Genomic DNA, 25,018 nt, shown 5'->3' with positions numbered 1-25,018 from the left:
AGACAGCTGGAGATGGGAGTGGAACTCAATGGAACTCCTCATTATTATCCAGAGTTACCCTTTTAAGTTACCTCTTGCCTCCTCAAAACCCTATAATGACTCTTAAATTTTTCTTTTATGGCTGGAACAAATGGAAGACCAATTTTATATTTCCTCACCTGTTACTGAACTTCTCTCATGAGAAAGGACTGATGCTGGATTACTGCTGGACTACCCTGAACAGATAACCACACCCCAAATTTTGTAGCAACGCAACATAAAAGAAAGAGGGGTTCCTTACACTGATGGAAGATGGGGAGGATATCCACAGGTGTTTTTATTTAAGTTTATTTCTACAGGCGTGCTGGCATCCACATAACAAATCCATGTGCTTACTTCATTGTTGGTCATAAGGAGGCAGTCGTGGTCTTGCCTTAATTTTGATATTAGCAGTGACATCTTATACATATCTACTCAACTCAGACCCACACAATACATTTAAAGCACCCTTATACCTCTTTAACAGTCATAAAGGTAAAGGTAAAGGGACCCCTGACCATTAGGTTCAGTCATGGACGACTCTGGGGTTGCGGCTCTCATCTTGCTTTACTGGCCAAGGGAGCCGGCGTACAGATTCCGGGTCATGTGGCCAGCATGACTAAGCTGCTTCTGACGAACCAGAGCAGCGCACGGAAATGCCGTTTACCTTCCCGCTGGAGTGGTACCTATTTATCTACTTGCACATGGATGTGCTTTTGAACTGCTAGGTTGGCAGGAGCTGGGACTGAACAACAGGAGCTCAAACAGTCACGGGGATTCGAACCGCTGACCTTCTGATCGGCAAGCCCTAGGCTCTGTGGTTTAACCCACAGTGCCACCCGCGTCCCTTTTAACAGTCATAACTTCCCCCCCAAAATCCCAGGAACTGTAGTTAACAAACTACAGTTGTTAAAGTGGTATAATCGTGCTTTAAGTGTTTCGTGTGGCTATAAACCTCAAGTTCAAAGAATAATAGAATCAGTTGTAGAGGTGGAAGGGACCAGGGGGCTTATTCCCAGGAAGTGAGTAATGGACTGTGGTTGAACTAGAACCTAACTAGTGCCGCTCTGATGCAATGGCCGATTAATTCACCGAGCAAGTGAGTTCAAGTGAAGAAAATCCAAGCAATTGAGCTCTTCAGTCCAGGGCTAGTTATATGGCTAGATTCCGTGCAATGTTGTGGAGGCTTGTCTCATCTCATCGTGTGAGCGTGACATCACAAATGCAACATGCATGATGTCACGCACACCAGGAGCAGGCCTGCCACCATCATAGGTAGACTAACTCTATAGGTAGACTAACCATCATAGGTAGGCCCGACAACGCCCTTGGCCACTGCGGGAAGGCCCAGGCCCTCAAGACTGAGGGGGGCTTAGCCCTGTCCCCACATATTTGGGGGGTGGCCAGCCTCATAACATGTGTGCCCATGGTTCCATCAGTGCAAGCATTTCCATCTGTGCAACAGAACTTCCTCTACTCTCCCCATGTGTCCACCCCACTGTTCCGGAGGGTTGAGAGTAAATCTAGAAATGAACTGAGGGGAGAGGCAGTATGGGGAGAGGAGAGGGAGGTGACATACTTCTGCACAGCCAGAAATACTTGTGTTAACTGAACTACTTCCTTGGAAAGCAGCTCAGGACTGCAACATTATTACTACTTTAGTCACTAGGGTCACATGGCGACTATCCCTACGTTACTCAAGTAGGCTTTAGTTGACACAAATGCGAGTCTAAGTGTACCTTAAAGTGCAAGTCTTGCAGACTCCTGAAGCCCTCACATGGAAGGCGCAGGGAAGAATGAGCCAATTCCATGACAGTTGTTTAAGGAGATTCCACTTAGTGGGATTCTACGAAGGGGATGGCACAGCATGCAATAGTAGGAACTTCACCACTCTGATGCTTATCCTTTTAAATAACAATAATAACAATAATAAGCATCACCCTCAGCTACAGCTGACTATTAGCATTTCTTTAGTTCTTATATTCAGGAGGAAACACCCCACCACCACCACAAAAAAGCTATCCACAGTAGCACTATCTGGTGAATTCTGAGAATGGTATCTGTATTTATTGAATTTTTTCTTTCCTGTCAAGGAGAAGCTGACACCATTATCACCCCCTTTCCATGCAGGTAGATGGTGCTGATACAATTAAAACCCTTTATGAAAGAATCCACACGATGGATGATATGAGAGTCCTGGCAGAAGGCTTCTGCCTGCCTGTGGTGAATAGCTTCAAGTTAGAATTCAATGCTTCAGAGTCTGTGACAACCCAGAAATGGCTCATTACTGAGGGGCTGATTCTGATGCTGAGCTGTTCCTTGTTCTGACAACAGGGGATAAACTCAGCAGTATCTTAATAAGCTCTGCTGCATACCTGATGGCCACCTATTGTGAGGAACGCCGTGTGGCAGCCTACTTGCTGAAGGCTGAAGGCATGAAAAGGCACTTATTTGAGTTACATTTCGTCTTGCCAAAGCAACAGCAGGTGATGTGAACGAAGAAGGGAAGAATAACAGGGTGTCTAACAAGACCACCTTTATTTCTCAGATGCAGATTAAAACCTATACAACACCAATCAATGTGGTTGCTGAACTGAAGGATTTGCTGTACAGAACAAAACTCCCTTCAGAAATGGCTTGATATGATGGCAATTGGTGGCAAAACACTATGAAACCTGCATGCAGCCGAGGCCTGGTTTTGTTGAAGTTAAAATTCTTCTAGGACACCACATGGGTGTGATGTTACTTTGAGAACTGCCCCCCAAATCTCTGGCTAAAGAATTTGGGTACGAGATTGGTCCGAACTTTGAATGTTCGAATAGTTGGCTCATTGAAGAGTCTCTCCGCTTTGAACGTACGTTGATAGCTCAAGTGGTTAGAGTGTGGTGCTGACGATGCCAAGGTTGCAGGTTCGATCCCCATAAGGGACAGCTGCATATTCCTGCATTCCAGGGGGTTGGACTAGTTGATGCTCAGGGTCCCTTCCAACTCTGTGATTCTATGACATATCATATGCCTGCCCCGAAAGGACTTTGGGCCAGGCCAAGCTAACATTTTGCTAGATCCAGGGTAATATAAAGGTACCAAAATTACCCTATCCCACTATTTGACCCAGCCTAGAGAGCCCAAATTCAAAGGAATGGCCATGAGTCAGAATGGCTTTACTGTATGCTACTCTCAGGATCAGAGGCAGCTTAAATCTGAATGTCAGTCTCTGGGATGAGAACATTTTGGTCCCAGAGTTGAACTATAAAATGGCGACCCCTCCCAGGAAAGAAGGGATTGTTGATCTACCTAGGAAACAAGGGTGGGGTGGGGGAGACCGGCAATGCCTCTTATTTGCCAAGAGCAGGCACCCCCAAACTCGGCCCTCCAGATGTTTTGGGACTACAACTCCCATCATCCCTAGCTAACAGGACCAGTGGTCAGGGATGATGGGAATTGTAGCCCCAAAACATCTGGAGGGCCGCGTTTGGGGGTGCCTGGCCAAGAAGCTGCTGTAGAGGAGGCATTGGTGGCAATTAAAATGGCATTTTCTCTATTTAAATTACAAAGCAAGAAGTCATTTGGGGTTTTAAAATTTTGAGCGTGTTTGACACCATAATGAAATATCAGCACAGTATGAAGAGAGGAGAATGGGGATAAACTTGATGATTTCTCTTGGTTTTTAAACGATTAGCACTCGTCTATTTATTTATTTATAGTTATCTTTCCAGCTGTTCTGAGCAACCATAACTCGGATGACTTGTCTTCTCCTCCCTGGGTGAAAAATGAAGTTTGAAAGACCGTTCATTACCTTCTTGGTATGTGTTGACTCTGCTGATTCTTCATCTGCCAAAGTGGATACCCTGGCTTCTGTCTCATCCACAGACTTCTGGTAAGAAAAGTAATTGATCAAATTAGCTGGTCTATAATCCCACACAGACTGCTTGCCACCACAGCTTGTTAACTTTCTACACAGTTTATTTAGCTTTCAGAATGACATCATGAAAATCACCTCCAATACATCAAATGGATATGAAAAGAAACCCAGATTCAATCTGCCTCAAAGCTATGCTATTTTAAAGATTAAAATTTAGGTTTTCCATTCATAGTTAGTTAGCTTAGTGTACATTTTCTACTCTGCTTTTTGTTTGCTAGTAATACTTTATTCCCTACAGTTTTGAAAAACACAACCTCTCAAATTCAACCTCCCAAACACCAACCAAAGGTGGTAGTCTAGACAACATTAAGCGTTCAACCGACCCTTTTATGGCCTAACATCGATCTTTTTGTTTGGAGGAAGCTGGGTCTTAATTATTTGGGGTGACTCTGGTGTGTTTCCATTTAATGGTGACAGAGAATTTCACCATTATGTGTACGTACCTCTTCTGGTTTCATGTGAAGCAGAAGGTCAGGTGACATCTCCCTTAAGGGCCAAAAATGCATTCTTCCATTGTAGGGCAAAAATAAGAATTTTTGTTTGAAATTGTTTGCCTTTTCTTGCAAGAAGCAAAGCAAGGGAATGTGTGCCTTACTCACACATTCTGTATCATCATTTTGGGTACATTTCTAAGCTGCTCTAAAACTTCTCTAACAGGAACATCTACCTGTTTATTATGCATTTTGTGGGCCAACAGATCTCAACTTTTTTTTTTAAGTTGCTGCTTTGGGTCTATAACTGAAAACAACTGTTTTCATTGGAAATATAATTACAGTGCTCTTGTTCTGACCTTTTTATCTTTGGCTTAACAGTTGTTTCTGTTAAGTGTCAGAGAGAACATCACTGTTGAAAAGCACCACAGGTTTATCAGCTATAAAAATAGCTAATCACCACAGTCGGGTAGAAATTCCCAAAGTTAAAAGCTCTCAGCCCAAAAGTGATTAGTTTTTTATTATTTTAAAAGGGGTGAATGAGAAGCCTTAACCAACTGCAGTTTATGGATATGTTTGTGCCAGCTGATATGATCACACCAATTGATCTTGTGCTGTGGCTCATGAATGTGGTTAGCGACATTGGCTTTAGATAGTGCTTAACTACAAAATGGTGCCATAGGATCACAACCACAACCACAACCACAACCACATATGCTCTGCTCTGAGCTTCAGCCAAATTAGCTTCTTGTATAGATGACATTATATACCTCAGCACCTTCCTCTTTCAACAAGTCTTTTAATTTTATTTTTAAAAATTATTTGGTTTTACATATTTGAATTTACAATCATACCACTACACATCCAAAGTTCAAAGATTCCCATGGATCTCTGGACTTCCTACCTTCTCCTCCATGGGTTCTGTTGTTAAACCTTTTCTACTGCATCTTTGTTTTAATAATCCAAGATTTTAATAACTCCATTGTATCCATAGTTCTCGTTACATTACAAGTGTTACTGCAATCCTGCTAACATTTTCAACTGCTTACAGTGGTCTTCAAGGTAAATTATAATTTCCCCCCATTCCTTATTAAAGTTTTGGTCTTCCTGGTTCCTGATCTTTCCAGTCAATTTTGCCATTCTGGCATCGTCCATCAACTTAATTTGCCATTCTTCTCTGGTAGGGACTTTGTCTTCTTTCCTTCTCTGGGCTAACAACATCTGTACAGCTGTCGTCACATACATAAAAAAGTCTTTTCTGCTCCCTTGGAATATCAGCACCTACAATTCCTAATAGAAAAGCCTCTTTTTTTTGGTAAAAGTTATTTTAAACATTTTTTCCAGTTCATTATATATCATTTCCCAGAATGCTTTTATTACCTTACATGTCCACCACATATGATAAAAGGTGCCTTCTTTTTCTTTACATTTCCAACAGATATTTGTACCCATCTTATACATTTTTGCTAACTTACTAAGGGTTAAATACCAACGGTACATCATTTTCATTCAACAAGCCTTTTAAGTTGAGATCTTTCCCAGTTTGCATCTGTACAGTGGTACCTCGAGTTACCAACACTTTGGGTTACAGACTCCGCTAACCTGGAAGTAGTACCTCAGGTTAAGAACTTTACCTCAGGATGAGAACAGAAATTGTGCAGCGGCGGCCCCATTAGCTAAAGTGGTACCTCAGGTTAAGAACGATTTCAGGTTAAGAACGAACCTCCAGAACAAATTAAGTTCATAACCAGAGGTACCACTGTATTGGAATTGTTTAAAATATTTTTAAATTCTTTTGTGTTTTATCACTTTCAGTTTTTGGGCAAGATACCGTCCCACAATCTGAGACCTCAGCAGATGCCTGGCCATCCAGCCTTGACACCAGCTTTAATCCTAGGTATATCTACTGAAAAGTAAGTCCCACTGACTTTAATTGGACTTCTTCCCTGATAAGTGTGCACTCAGGATTTCAGCTTTAAGCTTGTTCAGTGCATACAAATAATGAACTGGCCAGAAATTGAGGTTCCCCTGAAGAACAATCATACGTGATTCAAATTGCACCTCCGGCACCTCAGCCATTGAGTGCTTTATACATGAGAAGCACCCACATAAATTTCACCAGAAAAGAAAGAAAGGCCATAAATGCAGCCAATGCAAAATCTATACAGAACACAGGAAAAATAGTCCAACCCAGAATTAAATAGGATTTAAGTGTGATTTCGTTCTGTTGATGTCACTGGTGCTCATGTGAAGTTCAAATGTTTCTAGAATGTTTAAACCTCCAATAGATATTTCTTCCCTTTGCCTAATTATAGAATATACAAGTGGATTGTTCCTGAACTTTATTCTCCTCTGAACACTATGTAAGTGCCCTCCACCTTATTGTTGTGCTTAAACGGTAAATGTATAACCCAAAACCAAATGCTGTGAGTTCATATAATTCACCATTCTTTACCTGGCTTTAAATCCACCATAGCTTGATCCAAGCACTAATATCCTCAAAGAAATTCTTCCTAAAATTAAAAATGAGGCAACACAGACTTCTCCGTTTTCAACAGTAGGCTGTTTTATGCATTCTTGCAGTTAATAACTTATTCCAGGTATTAAATCTGTCACATTCCTTTTACTTAGACCAGTGGTGAAGAATTTATAGCAGGAGACCCAGATGTGACCCAGCAATTTGAAAACATATCAGAGATATGAATCCAATTAGTTCCTGTCCAAATGCTGACATATATACTCTGTATCAATATGTGACATCTGAACAAGTAATATTTAATACCAAACTCAAAGTGATGGCAAAAATGAAAACATGGGCATTACTTAACACTCACTTTCTGATCGCAGTTCACTCTTGGGGGGAAAAAAGTATGTTGACATGCCCTGCTTGACTTAGATGCCAAGAGATAATATTATTTGAAATTTTCGACCAGAGAACAGAAATTTTGCTTCCCCCTTTCCATTCTGACCCGCTGCCCCCAACATATTGCACCTACAGATTTAATAATAACAAAAGCAGATAACTTTCACACACATCAACAGCTATCATGCAGTACAATGGGGGAAAGGTGATATATTTCTGCCCATTAAAAAGCCAGTGAAAAGAGCATTTCTGACATAAGCACATTTTGTTAAAAAAATTCATAGATGCTTATTTTATTTTAATCTGCAAAATCTACCAGCATTTACTGAAATTTTGTAATAATGGAGGCAAAAATCACTTTCCAGCAGAAAAGCAACTAACGACAGCATATAACAAAATTTCAACAAATGCTGATAGACTTTGCAGATTTTTTTTTAAATAAAAGGAGCATCAATAAAAACTGATTTTTTAAAAAATAAAATGTGCTTATGTCAGAAATGGTTTTATCATTGGCATTTTTTAATGGGCAGAAATATATCTGTCCCCCCCCTTGTACTGCATGATAGCTGTTGATGTCTGCAAGTTACAGGATGTGGCTTAGCACTGAAGGGTCTTAAAAACTGGGGCGGATGAGGGTCAACAATCCTAGCCACTGTGCTGGGAATCAGGTGGAGGCAGGGACAACTGCAAAAAGTAGAAAGGCACAGTCTATATGATTCAAGGGCAGACACAGTTATCCGATAATATCAGAAGAGGAAAGAGAGATTGTTGAGAATTGTGCTTAATTTTTTGGTACTCTATTATGAAATCACTTTGAGTTGCTTCATAGGAAGCAATTCACAAGTGAAATACATAATCATTTACAAGTGCTACTTAATTTTCTTTCTGAACTTGCAAGAAAGCGAGCCTTTAGTGTGGCAGTACCCATCAATTACAGTCGTACCTTGGTTCTCGATCAGAATCCCCTCCGGAAGTCCGTTTGGCTTCTGAAAACGTTTGAAAACCAAGACACGGCTTCTGATTGGCTGCAGGAGCTTCCTGCACTCAATCGGAAGCCACAGAAGCAGCGCCAGACATTCGGGTTCCAAAGAACGTTCGCAAACTGAAACATTGACTTCCGGGTTTGCGGTGTTTGGGAGCCAAAACGTTCGAGTCGCAAGGCGTTCGGCAACCAAAGTAGGACTGTACAGTCTTCCACCCAACACACACAGATAGAAGTTCTTGCTTGGAAGCAAGAAAGATCTTTATTCAGACAAGTACAGGCTCAGCAGCAAACACAGTGCTTGGGGGGGGGGTTATGATTCAGGAGCAGGGCATGAGGTTCAGAACTGGACAGAAGTCACGAACATGTCCCAACAAGTTCTCCCACCCTCTGGCCATGTTTTTAAAGACAACGCACCACCATGTTTACTCAAGAGATTCTCTCACCTTGTGAGAATATCAAGATTGCAAACACATGCTCTGTTGGGGAGGCTGGGTCTTCTTCCATCTGTGATGGTGACGCCTGGTTCTAGGGAACAAAACTGCACCCTCCTGCTCAGGCTGCTTTCCCGTCACTGCCACTGCCTATTCAGCCAAATCCTTTGCCAGCTTCCACTGAGGCTCTCTGCTTCGCAGTAAAATCAGAGTGGGGAGCCAGCATCCTTGTTTCCTTTTCCAAAGTGACTGAAGTCCGGATGGACCCTTGTAGCAATTTCATCAGAATAAATTCAGGCATATAAGCATTATACACATGATGGTAGACTTGATTGTTCCTCTGGTCAACCGAAAGCAGTCAGTGTCAAAACCCCCCCCCCCAAACTCCCTCTTTTAGTGTTCTATGTACTGAGGCTCTGAAAATGTTTCTTTGTGTTCCTGGAGGAACAAGAACATTTTATTATTTTCCAGCCGTAGTCAAATGCCTCAGCCTAGAGGTTGCAGCTTTGACTTTTGATTTTTAAGAGGACAGCAGCATGCTTTTTGACAGCAAGGTAAACCATAATAAGATATTGTCCTCGCTATCATCAAAGGGGAAAAATTACAAGCTTCCAAAAAGGGGAGGGAGAAAGCAGTATTGCGGGCAAAACAGCAATAGAGGAAAAACCTGCTGTGAAGTATTTCATTTTTGTGATTCTTTTAACAATTTACAGAAGAAATAGCACATAATGGAAGTTTGGTTTTCTTATGGGAGCCATAAATAAAATAGTGGTATAATCAAAAGGACAGAAGAAGAAAGACACTTCTGATATTTAATTCTTATTTACGTTCACCTCCATAATTTATGGCTTGCAGGGAAACGTGGAAGGTTACAAAATACAATAACTCAGCCTCCTGTGTGTTTTCCTGCTGCACCCTGCCTGTTAAAGCTTTGCAAAGCTTGAACCTTCTGCTTTAATTTACTGCTTTCTACCCAGTGATTAGAGTGGGGTTTGAAAAGGTCTTCAGAAAAAGTGGTGAGCTTTCCGTAGGATTTGTTACTGGAGCTTGTTCATCTCTCTGATCAATAGCGCGCTGCAAGTCTAGGTCTCTTGCATGGTCTCCTGGGGATGCTCACTTCAGCTCAGGGAACTTTCCAATGATTTCATCTCAAAGAGAGAGGTTTTCATGTAAAGGAGAAAGAGCAAGAGAGAGAGAGAGAATGTTTGTGTGTTGCAGTGTGTGTGTGTGTGTGTGTGTATTCCTAGACACAGCTCTCTGCAGTTCACTAAACAAAGCAATCTTCCTCCAAGCCACATATTTAGTACATTGAAGTCACACTTAAATTAAATATTTCAAGTGGAATGTGCGCATATTTAAGAACACAGGAAGCTGCCTTGTACCTAATCAGGCCATTGGTACATCTAGCCCAGTATTGCAGACACTGGGGTGAACATCTGAAACATCTCAAAGGTTTTCTGGAAGTGATTGCTCTTCCCAGAGATCCATACAATCTGTCCCTGTTGGGTAGGGAGAGAGAAGGGGGTATCAGAAAGAGACAAAATGAAAAGGGGGTGACATAAAGGAAATCAGAGAAAGAAAAGGTGGCATCTGCTGCTGCTGCTGCTGCTGGAGTCAGCACCCAGCATGCTGTTCTCAACACATGGTCCCAGCTGGAATGTGATCCTCAATTGGAGGAAAAAGATCCCCTGCTCCTGGTCTACACTAGGGCTGGGCAAAATCTGGTTTTCAACATCTCAATATATCACCAGCTAAACATAACAATATACTGATATATCACAGTGTCTAAAATAAGGATGGAATTATGTAGAGGCATTGACTAGCTTCATGGTTTTTTCCCACATTGTGATTTTTGCATAGCGCACACACACACACACACACACACACACACACACACACACATTATGAGTCACAATATATTGCCAGGTCAAAAATGATGAAGCCAATACAATGATAAGGACTTGAAGCCAGTTTTGGACAATATACCTCCCAGCCCTAACATACATCATGATTCGCAGTACATTGCCAGGTCAAAAACTATGAAACCAATATCATGATATAGACTTCAAACCGGTTTTGGACAATATATTGATATATTGCCAAGCCCTAGTCTACACTGACTGGCAGCAGCTCCCAAGATTTTGGGGTGATATGGGGGCAGGGAGAGAGTTTTTTCATGCAAAATATGTGGCTTACTACTAACCTATAAACCTGCATTCACAATAAAAACAGATGAATTTCAGGGATGTCCAAATACATATATTTCCTGTTTGGGAAGTCTTACACCAATGAATGCTGACAATCCCATTTGGATGACTGTCAACATTCACTAGTGTATTGCTGAGCTCTCAGGTCCTTGTGAAGTTCAGCTGGGAAGATGGTCAATATTCACCAGATTTTGGACATTAGCTGTAACATCTAAAATTACTGAACCATATAAAGAGTGAAAGGATGATCCATAGGGAGGATTAAGCTATGTCTCACCTTTCAGAATGATTGCCTACTGTAGTAGATTATAGATTATAAAGCTGTAGCCTAAAGCATAAAATGGAGAACATGAATGGAGTTTGATTTTGTGTGTATGGCAGATAAAGGAAACAATAAACTATACTCTACCAACGTACTCCTTCCAATAATGAAATATCGACAACCATGACTGCATAAATTAAGATTATTATTATTATTTGCCTAATACTCCTATAACAAATGTTAGATCTTGGCTGTATAATTTTGATTTTTCTTTCACAGAATTTAAGGCAACTGTATACTCATGCAAAGTGCCTGGCTAGTTCCAAGTGTTTGTGCACAAAAAAATTCTCACTATCAGTTGAAGCACTTATATAGATTTACTTCCAAACAGTATAGGATTTATACAATAGAATGATTGCCACTGATCTGCTCCAGTGGCAGAAGATTCTAACAGAGCATGGCACTGAGAATATTTACAATCCCATTATATCCCATTGCCAATCTCATTGGGGTTTCTGAAATAAAGATACTACAATGCAGTTGGGAAGAAAAAGCTAAATCATTATTTTAAACCCCTCCCTTATGTTTCAGTATGATGTCAACATTTTCGAGTGGGGAACCCCCCCAAAAAAGTTTCCTTTGTACAAGGCAGTGAAAGGAATTTACTTGCTGATATGGCTTCAGCCCAGTGTATCTTTCTGAGGCCCACCCTATTTGCTATTTTTCTCTTCCATGTAGAATTATTTGTGTTGATTTTCCTTTTGGTAGCTCATTCACCCAATGAATCATTCCAAAGCCAGAGAAAGATCATAAGATGCACCTGTTTTGACGAGAGCTGTCTCTCTTCGTTATAAGTTCCAGAGAAATCAATAAATATAACACTGATAGCAGCAATCATTTACATTTACCTCAGGAACTTTCCCTTTTAATCCAAATAGATTTCTTTCAAGTTTGCCAGGGAAGCTATCATAAGCAGATAAGCTTAACCCTTCACAAGGAGAGCGAAGGAGGAGATTGTAAGTAACTGATGTCATTTGGCGTAAGACACTAGAATTTAAACTTGGCAATATCGTGTGTACACCCTATAGGCATTTATGAGCACCATCTATAGGCATTTACTGCACCATTGCACTGTAAATTCAGGACTGGTGCTAGGGCTTCTTGCGCCCTAGGCTGGACCACCTTCTGGCGCCCCCCACCCCCCGCCAAAGCCTGCTTTAGCGGGAGGTGGTGGTGGTGGAGAGGCAAGCAGCAGTTTCTCTGCTGTAGCAGAGAAGCTGCTTCTTGCCCGTCCTGCCCCCCGCGCCCCGCCAAAGCCTGCTTTAGCGGGAGCCGGGGGTGGTGTAGGGGGCAAGCAGCACCTCTCCGCTACAGCGGAGAAGCTGCTGCTAGCCCATCCCGCCCAAGCCTGGCCAGCACCCCCTCCATTTGGGCGCCCTAGGCAATTGCCTAGTTTGCTTTAATGGATGCGCTGGCCCTGTGTAAATTGACCACCTCACAAAGATGCATGTTTTGCGAAGATTGTGATATTGTAAGGGGCAGCCATTTTGTTGCACATTCAATGGCCACTTGTGCATAAAACTACACAGAACGCAATGTGTGGCCCCGAGCCATTTTAAAAGCATTTATACCCTGCATGGTAGAGATGCTGTTAAAACAAGAAAAATAAAGAAAGCAGAGAAAACAAGCCTTCAGTTCACTTTGTGTCAGGGACTGACAGGACTCTGATGAGTGTGTGTCTGAGGCACGGGGGCCGGGGACTGACCAGTGATTTATGGGGTTTGGCGCCACTCATGAGGCAGGAGCCAGGGAGGGGTTAAGAGGACTAGTCAGTGCAGCCAGAGGCAGACGTGGGGGGCACAGGATGCATCAGAGGCAGAAGGAAAGGCTATTCCGGCAAGGGATGGAGCAGTCAAATCCCTGCTCTACTTTCTCTTAGAACCAGAAGTACCCCATCAGATGAGGGCACATAAGATGAGGAGAGGGGCATGGTCCCATTGTTGCTGCAACTGTTCTGTAGGGCATGGACCCAGGAACAGCTGCTTAGACTCTAGAAACGTGTGTGCATGTGTACTGAGGGCACCTTAGGAGCTGCTGTAAGTGTGCGCTTTTGACAATAAAGAATTACTATCAGACCAAGATCTAACGAGTGTTGGAAATGTAAAGAAAAGGAAAGTATCTTTTACCATATGTGGTAAAGGCTTTCTGGGAAATGATATAAAACGAGTTAAAGAAAATGTTTAAAAACACTTTTGTTAAAAACAAACAAACCAGAAGCCTTTTTATTGGGTATAGTAGGCGAAGAGATTAAAAAGAAGAAGAAGATAAAAGACTGTTCATGTATGCAACAACAGTGGCAACAATCCTTTTAGCCCAAAAATGGAAACAACAAGAGGTACCAACGAAAGAAGAGTGGCAGATGAAGATGATGGACTTTGCGGAAATGGCGAAGCTGACAGGAAAATTCCGAAACCAGCAGATCAAGTGTTCCAAAAAGACTGGAGTAAATTTATACAATATTTGAAAGATCACTGTAAGCAATTAACAACACTAGCAGCGTTATCTGAAGACTTGTAATGAGATTTTTTTTTTTTTTTTACTTTTCTACATTTATTACATTTTGAGGTATTTTGTAATGAGTTATAGTAGAATTGGAAAATATATAAAATGCTGTGATATAAAGGTTACTTTTGAAAGCCAAGAGGTGGAAGGGAAGGAAGTCAACAGGCTGTAAAGAGCCAAAGAAGTGGATAATAATGATGTGATTATATATGTTTAAATGGAAAATTAATAAAAATTATATAATAATAATAATAATAATAATAATAATAATAATAATAATAATAGAATTACTATCAGACATGTGCCTTCCTTAGTTATGGGGTGCTCAGGATACTTCGTAAATACAATGAATGAACCAGCCCTCAATTTTTTTTTGTAACTCTGCAGGCTAAATGGCAGATCGATGGTTTGTTCCAAGGACTGGTTCAATGAGGCAAATGAGGGTTCTCAGCAAAAACAGGACTGGAAGGAACTTCTCTGATATCCCTAACCCAGCTGGAAAGGATGGTGGTGACAATCCAATGTGGGTTTCAGACCTTGGCCTGGTGAACACTGGGATTTCATGGAAACTGATAATGGGTTTCTTCAGTGAAACGAAAAGTAATGGCGGACAAGTTTATCTGATAACTTGCCTACCCCTAATGAGGGAAGTGTTGGATGCAATCAGTTGGGCACAGTGAGGCAGCTGATTTGGGGTGTCATGAAAAGTCAGCAAATTTGTATTTATTCATTTGTAGTTTCATTACATGCAGGGAGAGAGGCATTTGTGGAATTTCCTTTCTCAGACTTAAAAAGAACGTGTGTAGCCTTCTATATTATGCCTCTCGATCGGGCATGAGAAGGTGACATTTCTTTCTGCCTCAGGCAGCAAAATATTTTGGGCCAGTCCTGGATGTGACCTAAACGTGACTCCCAGTTTGTGAGGAGAACAGCACCCAGCATGAACATTCTCTAGAAACTTCTGCAATGCATAGATTTCTTATTTGCAGTCATGCAGGACTTCTTTGACAGATGTTGATTTGGAAAAGGTTCTCTCGAGCTAGAGAGCCAGAAAACAAATGGGCTAGAATGCATTCAAGGTGTGTAACTTACTATGTATGAATGAGAAAATGGTCTGCAATAAACATACCTTTACCACAATGTGTTCTGCAGGTTAAATTCTTGGTTTTTGTAATCCATTAACACAAATTAAAGAAGTAACGTTGGTGTGAAAAGAATGTGCAACTTGTTTAAACAAAATGGTAGCCATGAGTGGGATGGAATAGAAGATAAATAGGTGTGGGAAGTTGTAGTAAAGGAATTACCACGCAGTGTAGCTCTGCTTGTTTTGCTCTCCAGGGCTGAGAATGGATGACACACAGTCCTATTTATTTACATTTATTTTCTGTTTTGAAAGACAGGCAGAGAAGCAAAATAATATGAGAGCCTACTCAAATGCCTGCTAAATTTCCCCTTAAATTGAATTTCTCATTTTATCAGAGAGCAATACTTGCACTGATGTTAGACAGGCAGCTAAAAGGTCAACAAGTTCCCTTGGTTGCCTTTTGTCAAGGGTTTTTGACTTGTCTGTGAATAAAGATCTCCCAGGAGGGAGGCAGACCTGAATTTCCTGTCATCCTGAAGACAGCAATGAATTTGAAAATGTTACAAAAAGCATAAGGGACTTCCAGCACACCTTCAAATGCTCTGTCGATGCCAATAGCCTCTCATGTAAACATGTACACAGAGTTGTTTTGGATTTGTTCTGTCAACTTTTGGTTGTGAAACAAATTGTTGTACAGCTGCTCACCATGAATGAGAATGAGCCTCGGATGTTTTTCATTACTGCACTGAGATTAATAAGAACACAGAAGCGACGGCACATCGAGCTCAGAATCCTCTCGCTGACAGTTCGCAGGACTGAAGCTTTGAAAGAGAGAATATTGTGAGACCTGGGACACTGACAGAGCAGGTTGGTTCCTAGGGACCATTGCTAGTTCCAATCTGCCTAAGGCCACTCTTTGCAAGACATAGTTCTTGCTTTCCGTATTCCTAACATTTTCAAAGACATAGTACTGGCCCGCATTATGTGCATATTATGCACAGCTTGTACCTTATTTTGAGAAAGCTTTGCTTGTTTTCCAGCTACAGGACCATCCTTATGATGAGGCAGAGGGAGGAAGGAAATGCTGAGGTTGTGGGGAATGGCCAGAGCTGCAAGTGCCATGTGACCTACTCTGTACCCCCCTACCCTAGCCTGCTGTCTTCAAAGGCAGTGGAAGAGACTGTGCTTTTGCCAGTATTGGAGCAAGATTCAACCACCAATCCAATTGGCTTCTGTGTGTGCCTTAAGGGAGGGCGCCATCTTGTTCCTTGCCTAAGGCAGCAAAATGTCTTGAGCTGGATCTGTGCAGCTGTTAGTACCTTGCGCCTTTGTAGCTTAACACGGATCTGGGGTGAATGTGGATTTAACACGAGCCACCCATGAACTGAGCTGCCTGCTCAGCGAGTCTCCACACGCTGCGCTAAACTGGCACAGCACGGTGTGGGGACTTGCTTTCGCGGAGCCAGAAATTGCGTCTGCACAGACACAGACACCGGAAATCACGGGCATGCACAGTCACGCGCACCTGCAATCCAGCCCACGGAGGGGGCTCCGCGGCAGTGAACCGGTCCAGGCAAGGTAAGCCTTGCTGACCACTGGTCTACACAGACACAGAGTAAGGCAAACACATGGAGACCCAAGCAGGAATGCGGTGGCACTACCCTAATGCCCCATCGCAAGTTGACTGTAATGAGATTGCTGAGAATGGGGCTAAAACATATAATTCAGCAAGCACCACCGTATTCATTCATGCTGATTAATTATATCTACTCTGCCTATCCTGGCATTACCAATGTAATGAACAGACAATGTGAAGTTGCAGGTGATGGGTTGTACTAATGTTAGCCATACTTGGTGTAGACTCAGTGAAATTAATGGACACGACTAAGTTAGGTCCATTAATTTAAATGGGTCTATTCTGAAGGTAACTTAGTTGGATGCAACCTATTACAGAGATTGATGGCCACTGAGTCCATGCCACGGTAGAGCCTCCATATAGGATGCTTTACAAAACATGATCTGTACCTGTCCATTTTCTGTCAAAGCATCCTCCTCTGACTGCTGGGCTGCTCATGCTTTCTGCTCAGCGGCTGCCACTGTACTTATTAACTGCATTGGTAGTTAGCTTAAAACAGCCTCAGATCAGGAATCAAGACAAAAAGAAAAAGCCGTTTCATCCATGCGGTGTGTTAATCTTTCCAAGCAGATCATGAATTACATTCCCGAAAAGAGCGACATGGCAAGAGTTATCGTTTTCTTTCGGGCCTGGAGGAAGTTCTATCTTTCTGAGAGACAACCCAGGGAAGGCTTGCTAATCATTCATTTTGGTTTCAAAATTCACCGTTGTCAATATCATTAATTAGGTGCATTATACAGAAGTCAGGTAGCTTATGGAGAAGTACGAGCATTCGCAGTAGAGGAAGAAAATGCGTGAGGACAAGAGTCTGCCTCTGCTCTCTACCACAATAAGGTTCGAAATCGTTTCAAGTTACCTCAGAAATGCCAACATCACATTGACTTTTAGGTTGGCTAATATTTATCTACATTTAAACATGGGGATGAGGGGGGAGCATCTGCCTTCTCTAGTGATATGTCAAGAATCTTGGAAATGAGAGATCCATATCCTGATTCGAAAAGATTGTCCATATTTTACAAGCGGAATTTCCAGCACATACTGGAAATGAAAGTAGATCAAAGTAAATCACAGTAGCCCTAGCACACTAAATCCACTATTTAAAAACACACACATGGACTGTTACATTGCTGTTAGCAATGTAACAGGGAAATGCACTGTAATGTGTGGGATGAATGAAAGATTAACATGGAGGAGATGTACAAAATAAGTCCCGTTGCTTTCGGTGGGAATTCAAGGATGTGTTCTGCTGCCAAGGAGATGTCTTTACATCAATCCTCACCAACCTGGTGTCCTATAGCTGTTTTGAACTACAACTCCCATCAGCCCCTGCCAGCAGCACTGCTTAACATATTAAAACATAAAGTTAAACTTAATCTTACAACTCACCAGGAAAACTAATCTTCAGGGGAAGTCATGGATTCCTTATGTAGCTAGTTAACTTTCCATTGACTTCGTTCTATACCGATAATAGGCAGCAGTTGAGGCAAGAAAGGGAACTGGGCTTTGCATATCAAATCTCACTGAATTTTACTTACAAATGAAGTACAGAATTATAGGCATGGATGGGATTTAAGCCACTCAAGAACAGAAATACTTTAACATCCGGACTTGACAAGTGCAATACTATTATACTGGAATCTAGGTTATTAGCAAATTTTGAATCGTTTAGCTCTGCAATTTCCAGATAATGTATCTTTATATGTGTAACACCACACGTATTTTTGTCTTCTGCAATAGTTTGCTCATCAGCATAGTCTCTGCTTTATCAAAACAATATCTATAAGCCAGTAGGGTGTATCCTGAATTTCACAAATTAACAAAACATGCAAAACTGTGTAATTATTTGAGAATGTTCTTGTTTTCCCCAAAGGGCCCTATATTTGAATCAATCAGTATATACCGGCTCAGGAGGAATGAAATTGTTCTACTCTCTTTCTCCTGGCAATCAGGATGCAGCAGCAGAATGTTTACTCTTTGTGGTATCATTGTTAATATGTGTAATAAAATGAAGTTTTAAAATATGAACCTCAGCAGAAACATTTGCAAAGCAAATGTACACAGCTTGCTTTGCATTGAGCGTACCCCAAGAACAGTCACAAACTGCAGTATATGCAATAGTTACTTCTCATTATATGTTATGGGGCAGGAGTTATTTCTTCAGTAGTTGTTTGCAGAATATGTGCAAATGGGATTTTCTGCTCATTCTGGGAGCACAGCACGATGAGCATTGGGTCTTCTGTATCCAATGCCAGCCTTTTTTCTATCAAAGGGGCCTGTACTACACCAGCTGGATGCATTTTGGGTGGCAGTAGAGTTAATAGTGGATCTATTAGGACAGATGGGGCACTGCCCCACCAAACATTTTCTGCTCTGAGTCAGCTTCCCCTTCCTGCCTATTACAACCACCCTAGGGGGGGTGCACCTCCTTAATGGATCACTGCCTTGTCGCGGCATCTGCTTCTTGAGAGAAACCTAGACAGCATCTTAAAAAAGCAGAGACATCACCTTGCTGACAAAGGTCCGTATAGTTAAAGCTATGGTTTCCCCAGGAGTGATGTATGGAAGTGAGAGCTGGACCATAAAGAAGGCTGATCGCCGAAGAATTGATGCTTTTGAATTAAGGTGTTGGAGGAGACTCTTGAGAGTCCCGTGGACTGCAACAAGATCAAACCTATCCATTCTGAAATAAATCAGCCTGAGTGCTCACTGGAAGGACAGATCCTGAAGCTGAGGCTCCAATACTTTGGCCATCTCATGAGAAGAAAAGACTCCCTGGAAAAGACCCTGATGTTGGGAAAGATTGAGGGCACAAGGAGAAGGGGACGACAGAGGACGAGATGGTTGGACAGTGTTCTCGAAGCTACAAACATGAGTTTGACCAAACTGCGGGAGGCAGGTAGGTAGCCGTGTTTCGACTGTGGGAGGCAGTGGAAAACAGGAGTGCCTGGCGTGCTCTGGTCCATGGGGTCACGAAGAGTCGGACATGACTACTGTAAATGACTAAACAATAACAACAAAGGGGGTACACCTGGCTGTCAGTTTCCTCCTCCTCAGTCTCACTGTTGCCCTTGCAGAACTCAGCAGGGAGAAGGATGGGGACGAAACTGAAATTAGTTGGCTCTGCCCGTCGTTGGCTCTGTCTCCAATTCCCATTGTTCTATCTGCCTTCTGCCCTGCCTGTTTCAATGGGCACCAGCCACCACTGTGTGGTGGATAAAACCTAAATTAAGAAAGTAGCTATCACCTCCTTTGATGCAATGCCAGTTCATATGTTGTTTCTGTTCATCCACAGGGCTGATCCACTAAGGATTTTGCAGCATATGATAACCACTTCTTTTTAGTACAAGTTATGCTATGTACTCTTCACAGTAGAACTTATTTGCAGAGATGGCAAAACTGACGGGACTGATAAGAGGCACAAATTTAGAATTCTTTAAAGAAGACTGGAAACCCTTTCTAGTCTATTTTATAAGTTATTTCCCATATGTGAAGACCGCAGAGGGGATTTGAAGTATAAGAAAATAGCAGAATATATTAAGAAGCATGTTAAAGGGGATGAAATTGTACTATAAAGTATCTTCTGATGTGTCTATGTAAAATAACGCTGAGTTTCTGGGATTGGCTGCCTCTTAGAACCACTTGCTTGCATGTTCCACAGGCCTGCTAGACAAGATGGTGACAGCAGACAATATTTTCAGCTGGAGCGGGGAATGAAAGAATGAATCTTTATTTGCGTCAGCCATCGGCCATAGCAACAAAAGAACATTGCAGAATACACAGAACAAAATAAAAAGTCGATTGTCAACTCAGGGCAGGTGGAGGATTCAGTCTTGTAGTGTGCATGCCAATAGGTTCATGTTCTCTGTCCACCCCAGAAATGGCCCAAGTTATATGTGATGAGTGTATCACTTTCAATAGAAAAGGCACTTTGATTTTCATCTAAATGCACATTGCTTTGAAACTGATGTGGTACAAACAGATCACCATAAATATATATTAGATCTGTACCTGTACACAAAAAGTGACCCCCCAAGTTATCCATGTGTAAGCACTTAATTTTAGCTATGAGCCAAATATATATATATTTTTTGCCCCAAATATATCATTTGTTCCTAAATGTATATATCTACTTGAGCTACCTGAAAATTTCAGGACAATTTCAGGTTCGTCGTAAGTCAAAGTGACTCATATTGCATTTAAGGCCCTCCATCATGACAGAAATGTTTCTAGAAAGGAACATTTCTTTTCTGTTGATTTTATTCCACACACGTTCAGTAGCTGTATCTACAACAACAGAGCCGAACAAACTTCTGAAAATTGTCCTGCAATTTTTGCAACCAAATAAAAAGAAAATAAGATTTTATCCAGCCTGCTATTTGATATTGCAGGTACTAGATTTATTGTATTAATATGTACCTCGACTTTTAAAAATTGTGATCTCTTGTAATCTAACCAGACTCGATTTTATCAGCATTTTGTTGTAAGGCAAAGTAAAATGTGACTCTGAAAAATGCTCTGATCTTGTTCAATCAGAAGCCCACATAGCAGAGATGTTTATCAGGCAGGAGATGGACACAAACATTAGTTATATGGCTCTTTCTTTTCTTTTCTTTTTTTTAAGCCATAAAGCAGCACTAAACTGTGCTTATCTTTCAAGAGGTAGAGTGCATGTTTCATTGTCCCTTTACCAGTCCTGCTGTTTTTGTTATAGAGCTGAGCTCTACCTGTTATAACAGTGGGGTCATTCCTAGAGTATCAGAAACATATTGTACATCTAGCTTAAACAACAGGCTTTTCAAGCTGGTGGGCACAACTACCAGTGAAATAAACAGGGAAGGGCAGCAGCTGCTACAGCAGTATAATATGACAGCTCTGTTAGCCTAAGCAAGGTATGGCCATAAATATATTGTTGGATTTCAGCTCCGGCAAGCAAGGTCAATGATCTTGGCAGTTGTAGGCCAACAACCTCCGGAAAGACCATGGTTTCCTCAACCCTGGCCTTAGTGCTGAACAAGCTAGAGGTCACAATTAAAAGATGAGCAAGAACTTGCTTTGGTCATTTATTTCCCCCTTTGTCTTGGTTGTACCTGCTTACGCTCTTGCGGTTATGTCAAGTCCTAGGATTTAATTGCAGGTCCATTCCAAAGAGAATGCAGTACACGTAATTGAAATGTTCTTAAATTTTGCCATGTTACATAGGATTATTATTATTAAATTTAAATAAGAATAATAATTATTCATGTCTATGTAAGGTTGCAACATTTAAGAAAATGTCAGCTCCACGTACTGCATTCTCTTTGCAGTATAAGGACATTCTCTATAGAATATAAAGGTCGTTTTAATATACCATATTAAAGATGCGTTGTTTGAGTCTCTTTAAAGTTACAAATAAATCCTGCCTGCTCAATATATGATGGCTTAGGGAAAGGAGCAAATAAATTTACAAGAAGCAGCTAGGTGAGGGCTCAGCCCACATGTTTCATTTCTGCACTGTTACAAACCCTTCCTAAAATTATGGAATGATTACTATTATTGCATAAAATTGATACCTTTTCTTTCCCCTTTCCCCTTTTATTAACCAAGATACCTTTTTAAGGTGTAAAAATATGTTTTATTCAACATTTCCAATTTCAGGGCCATAGATACATTTGAAATGATATAAAAGATAATTTAGAAACCTGTTGGATAATAGAACAGAGCATATTCCCTGCACATTATAAAAGTGCTTGTAGACTAGAAGTCAATTAGACAATTTGGGCACCACACGTACAGTGCCTTGGGTTACATGACAGAAGAAAAGTAGGGTATAAATATCTCTTTGTTTTGGGGAATGAGAAGATAAGAGTTTTGTGCAAAACACATTAGTGGAAAAGCCATAATAATTTTTGATTGAAATTTATACTTCTAAGTAAAACAAAGGAGAGTGGGGGGATAAGTCTGATCACCACCACCACCACCATTAATGGGCGGATAATGTTTTTATGTTCCTGCCATTACAAGACATTTCCCACAGATTAATGCACCTGCTACCAGTGGCTGTAAAAATTTGATAATGTACATAAAATTAACTGAAAATGAAAGACTCTATTGCTTTGCATGAGGAAACTGTTTCTTTATTATTGCTACCAAGTAGCATACTAATTGTACATTCTTCCTATAAAAATTACTTCACAAATACCCATCTCTCCCTGGTTTACTTACAGTTACACTATCTTTTTTCTCTTTATTATATTCTTGGTTGGCTACATGAGCATCACACAGGTTTAAAATGCCTCTGCGGAAAAGGTCACTCTTTTTTCCTTTCAGAACATTTCTTTGCTGTTCTTGTTCCCAGAGGCAAACCTAGAATCAACAATCAATAAAAGAACATCACATAACACTTTGACTTACCTTTGAGGAATATCCATTAGGTCAACGCATTTTACCAGAGCAAAGAATGCTTTTTTTTTTAATATTATTATTTTTACAGTCAATTGGTTTAGATATAATGGCATTTCCTAATTACTGGATGGAAATTTCTTTAAATGGCCACGAGCCGGTTCTGTCATATATCCGCATCCATCTTTTATGGTTCCTTCGAAAGGTAATGAAAGGATTTCATTGTGATAAATTTCCTTTTTCTTTCTTACTGCTGTTTTTTTACGGACTGAAGTGCTCCCTTGTTATAACTCTGTCTCCAAAATGGATAAGGGCTTGGAATCCTAAAGGAAGGGCTAATAAGTACACAGACTAGCATGTAACAAGTAGGACAGCAGCGGCAAAGTATCAAAGGTAATCATCTTTGTGCCGCAACCTGTCTATTCTAAAATTTGTGGGCTGCAGGATAGCATGATGAATTGATGTGCGCAAACGGTGCGCCCGTGTCTGGGTGGATGTGCGTGAGTGAGTGCGGGCAAAGCAGAGGGGAATATGAGAGAGGAGTGTTCCCCTCACTTTTATCTTTGGTCCCACCTACCACTTGTTCCAGGCCCTAAACTTCAATAAGTCTCTGCACACTTGCTGCAACACCAGACTTGAAGCACAGTGGTACCTCTGGTTACGAATTTAATTCGTTCCGGAGGTCTGTTCTTAACCTGAAACCTGAGGTACCACTTTAGCTAATGGGGCCTCCTGCTGCCGCTGTGTTGCCGGCACGCGGTTTCTGTTCTCATCCTGAGGTAAAGTTCTTAACCCGAGGTACTACTTCCGGGTTAGTGGAGTGTGTAATCCGAAGTATTTGTAACATGAGGTGTTTGTAAACCGAGGTACCACTGTAACTGAAAGTAACCTTACAGTGACCAACAGGTGACCAACTATGTGGGGCTGTGGGGCCCAAGCCCCAGCATTTTTCACTGAGGGCACCAGGCCCCCTCAATATTCCACAGCTGGACGGGCCCCAATGGGTCCCTGTCAGACCTTCAGAGGGTGCGACAGGCCCCGTTAGGCCTCCTCTCACCGTTTGACATCAGATGTGCCATAGCAAATACAGTTGTACCTTGGTTCTCGAACAGAATGCGTTCTGGGAGTCCATTTGACTTCCAGAACTGTTCGGAAACCAAGTTGTGGCTTCCGATTGGCTGCAGGAGCATCCTGCAGCCAATCGGAAGCTGTGGAAGCCATGCTGGACATTCAGCTTCCGAAAATGGTTTGAAAACTGGAACACTCAATTCCGGTTTTTGATTGTCCGGGATCCTAAATGTACGAGTTCAAAGGCCTTTGGCAACCAAAGTATGACTGTATGTGTAAGACATTACTTCAATCATGATTCTTCTTTTTTTTAAGGACTGTGGCATAGATTGCTTAGTGAGAGTCAATGGAAGGTGATGTATAATTTCTAAGAGAAAAGACATGGCCCACAACCTGCCTCTGAGCCATATATTCTGCACTTCTGCCCCTTCCTATCAGCCTCGGATGTGCAAAAGTGGGTTGCGAATTATCATACGGTACGAAAGCAGCACACAGTTGGAGGCAAGCCTTATTTCATTATCACTTCGCTTAAAAAATCCATCCCGATCAGGCTTTCCTTTAAGACTTGTACATAAGGATAGTAAATTGACAGCATCAGAGTTTGGGGTGAGGTGGTGTGGGGGGAAAGAGAGAGAGAGAGAGAGAGAGAGAGAGAGAGAGAGAGAGAGAGAGAGAGAGAGAGAGAGATGTCTTCAACTTGATTTCAACCTTTAAAGAAGGGCAGAATTGTATTTTGTGTATTGCACCTTGTGGAATTAGAGCAACCGTAAAGAAAACTGGCCCAACATCTGTCTTGTTTCAAGTGGATTGTCAACAAGGAAGAGGGGAGGAGGGAAAGGTTTGCAAGGGATGTTTTAAACCCTCAAGATAAACTGTCGCTTAGAACCTTGACAGACAAGAGCTTGACACACGGCTGCTCCCCAGAGGCCCTCACCTCCATGCTTGGCAAGCTGATCACGGTTGCTGAGCTGTGACGCCACAGTTGCTTGCCTGACCTGACATAATGGGCAGCTATTTACTGCAAACAAGGTAGATGGAAGAACATAGACATAAATGATGCTCTGGTGTAAGAACGAATCCACTAGAGGCCTGGACAAGCTTCTCAATCAGCAGGGCTTCCCCCACTCCCCAACCCCTTGGCTAAGGTTGTTTATTTGAGTCCCTTTGGACA

General features: G+C 41.7%; 2 long non-coding RNA genes across 3 annotated transcripts; one reads left to right on the top strand and one right to left on the bottom strand.

Annotated features, from left to right (window-relative positions):
• Positions 1-2,759: 2,759 nt before the first annotated feature.
• LOC117055019 lies at positions 2,760-17,190 on the top strand. Its single transcript, XR_004427565.1, has 3 exons — positions 2,760-2,804; positions 3,723-3,895; positions 16,972-17,190. It is a non-coding gene; the product is annotated as an uncharacterized LOC117055019 (long non-coding RNA).
• On the bottom strand, positions 3,740-24,724 carry LOC117055018. Of its 2 annotated transcripts, none has more exons than XR_004427564.1 (3): positions 24,594-24,724; positions 22,603-22,743; positions 3,740-3,892 (listed from the first exon to the last, which is right to left on the bottom strand). It is a non-coding gene; the product is annotated as an uncharacterized LOC117055018 (long non-coding RNA). The 2 variants fall into 2 exon arrangements; XR_004427563.1 differs by lacking the exon at positions 3,740-3,892 and adding an exon at positions 20,014-20,064.
• Between the last annotated feature and the right edge of the window lie 294 nt (positions 24,725-25,018).

The sequence above is a fragment of the Lacerta agilis genome, chromosome 11 (genome assembly GCF_009819535.1).
Source record: "Lacerta agilis isolate rLacAgi1 chromosome 11, rLacAgi1.pri, whole genome shotgun sequence".
Classification (NCBI taxonomy): domain Eukaryota; kingdom Metazoa; phylum Chordata; class Lepidosauria; order Squamata; family Lacertidae; genus Lacerta; species Lacerta agilis.
This window is presented reverse-complemented; position numbering and strand designations above follow the sequence as displayed.